Raw genomic sequence first — 3,263 nt, forward strand, 5'->3', positions numbered from 1 at the left:
AGCAACTAGGTTTAAGGGAACTGAAACCGACAAGTACAGTCTTGCAATTGGCTAACAGCTCTATCAAGAAACCTCGCGGAATTATGGAAGATGTTATTATCAAGGTGGACAAGTTCTACTATCCAGTTGACTTTATAGTTCTTGACACAGAACCGGTTCTGAATCCATAAAAGCAAGTTCCTGTCATCCTCGGGCGACCTTTCCTAGCCACATCCAATGCATGCATAAATTGTCAGATTGGAGTAATGAAGATCTTCTTTGGAAATATGAAGATTAGACTAAACATCTTCAATGCCTTCCAGAATGCGCCTGATCAGAATACATGTTTCTTCTTGGATGACATTAGAGAAATTGTTGAAGACCTACCTCCTGATCCTCTATCTGAAGCCCCATCAAGGGGCAACCCACCGGAGCCTATGCCTCTCACTTCAAGTACTCCACCACCTGATGACAACCCCACAGGGGACATATTTCATTCAGAGGTTGATCATGAAACCAGTTCAAGACAAACACCCTGAACATCGTCATGGGGAGCATCAAGACCTATTAGCTGAGAGAAGCAGTTTCAGGATGTTAAGAGGAATCCTCTTCCTTGTGGAGTGCTACATGATCATAAAGAAGAAGGGATTGAAGAGCTTGCTTGGACTTCTGAAGGATCGAGGTAAGATCCTTCGGAACTCGTACTTCAATTGAGAATACCTCATAGGATCGAGTGCAGGCCCTGTGCGCTCGACTCCTCACTCCACCAGGGTACATGATCTCCATCCAAGATTTATTTTATCCATTGTTGATTCATTATTTGATTATTTTTTTACAACAATGTATGCACTTGATTGGTATTTGGTTGGAGTATCACCTTTTTTTTAGGACATGTGTTTTTGCATTCAAGTTTGGGGTTATGATATGCCCATATCTGCTCATTCAGGTATTCCTATACTCTTGATCTTATTCTTTAGTTCTATACATGCATTGGGGACAATGTATGATTCAAGTTTGAGGGTATGGAAAAACAAAACATAGTCCATTATTATTGTTATGTCATTCTTAAGCATATGGTTGAGCTTTGATTTTGGTTTAAAATTCATTGATAGGCTTGAAGTTATGAACACATGATCATATGACTTAGGAATTTTGAGTCTTGTTGCATACTTTAGCAACATGAGATGCTTCTTGTTTCAATTTAAATCTATCTTGAGCACACTAGCACATGTTTGTGAGGTATGAATTTTGAGACCAATTTTGTTTGTTTTCAATGTCTTCAATTCTGTTGGGTGACATATTGGATGAATAACTTTGGCATGCTATATAAAAATTAAAAATTTCAAAAAAAAAAAAAATCAAGTTTGAATTTTTCGTTGAGTAACCGGACCTCTTGCCTCATTAAGCAGTGAGCGTTCGCGTCAAAAAGTGAAATTTTTGGGTTGATTAATAAAATGGCTAGCTTAGCTTCGTAGCCTTTTTGACTCGAGTTAGTAAGTCTTTAGGGGTGTCTTTACGCCTAGTGCCCTAAAGCCATTTGGTTTGGGAGACATTGGCTTAACACTCGAGACATGGGTCAACTAGAAAGCTTAAGAGAGCTAAGCATTGCAAAGCCTACAAAAAAAAAAAAAAAATTGTATGCCTTGGTTGTTTCGTTTGATATGAAGTCCAATGAATTATGAGATGTTGATTCATTCATATTGGAATTATTTTGAAGCCTCATGATTATGTGTTAGTTCACTTTACACTAATTGCAATTTTTTGTATCTCAATCTACCATTTGTAAGTGATTTGACTTGTAAATTCCTTGGAATTTTGAAGATGAAGTTTATAATTTTAAGCTTGCTAATGAATAAGAACCATTATTTTTGTGATGCTTTATCTTTTTGAATGACATAATGATGACAATGTTTGTGGGTATCATTCATGAAAAACCCTCACGAGACTTCACTCATTCTCTAGGGAATGCCTAGGGTTTAAAAGGCTTGTTGCATACACTAAATGCAATCGTACATCCCACGAAAGATGGATTTATCATTTTATTTTTCAGTTTATTTTCTGTTTTGTATTGCTAAGGGACTAGCAATATGTAAGTTTGGGGGTGTGATAAGCGCCAAATATTGCACATTCAAGCCCCTTAATTTGCATATGTTAATTCCTTACCATTGTTATTTGTTTGATTTCTGTTTTGTTTTTGTGTTTCAGGTTTTATTTGGCAAACCATTGAAAGTCGGGCTTAAAAGGCAAAAGTTGGAGGCATTCTGGACTTAGGATCAAGCGCAACTACACCTGAGATCGAGCACGCCTGCGCTCAAGCGCATGCAGCCCAGGATCGAGCACACACCTGCGCTCGCGCGCACATCAGCTAAGCTCGAGCGCACATCCGTAGGATCGAGCGCACACGAGCGTACAGTGCACGGCAAGAATCCTTTTATAGCTTGGAATTGGTTTTCAGTCTCCCAGTTGGACTAGGAGACTGACCTCCGGTTTTCCTAGGGTTTCTAGGGTTTTTAGGCTTCTTCTAATCCCTATAAATAGCCTCAAAACATTGTAAACAGACACACCGCTTCCTAGAGCTAGAAATCAGAAATTTGTCTTTGGAGCTTAGAAGATCATGAGTAGCTAAACCCCTTTCGTGGGGTGTTGATGTAACCCTATCCAAGCACAATGGTTTGGTTATATTTAATTTCTAGATTTTTAATTTATGCATGTTGATTATATAACTATGAGAATTGCTACCTTTTGATTATGTTCTTAATTATTAAATGCAATTGTTCTTAAATTCCAAAATCAATATTTGTGAATTCTTCTCTTATCTTAGAAAGTATTTTACTTTTGTTGATCTCAAATCATTCTTATTTTCTATGATTATAAGGATGATGGTTATACAATGGGTTTAATTGACATATGATCAATAGGATTTGATAGGCCATGCCTAGGGAAGACAGATTGTACTACACCCTAGTTTAGTGTAATTTAGGTGGACAGTCCGTGCCAACCGAAAATGGGTTACACTTATTCATTGATTGTATGTATCTTGTTAAAGAATTTGATAATTCATACCTAGGGAAGATGGGTCGTACCGCATCTTAGTGGTTAGGTGGACGACTTGTGCCAACCGAAGATAGATTATGCTTATTCTTTAATAAGGTAGTTTCTTGTTTATTTATAACGTGCATAGAATGAATTTCTGAGATTAATTATGATTAGCCATTGTTATGCGGATAGAGGTGAAGTCAATACCCTACACTATTTCTCTTATTTTAAATCTCTTTTATTTTAAT

Source organism: Corylus avellana, chromosome ca8, assembly GCF_901000735.1.
Source record: "Corylus avellana chromosome ca8, CavTom2PMs-1.0".
NCBI classification, from domain to species: Eukaryota; Viridiplantae; Streptophyta; class Magnoliopsida; order Fagales; family Betulaceae; genus Corylus; species Corylus avellana.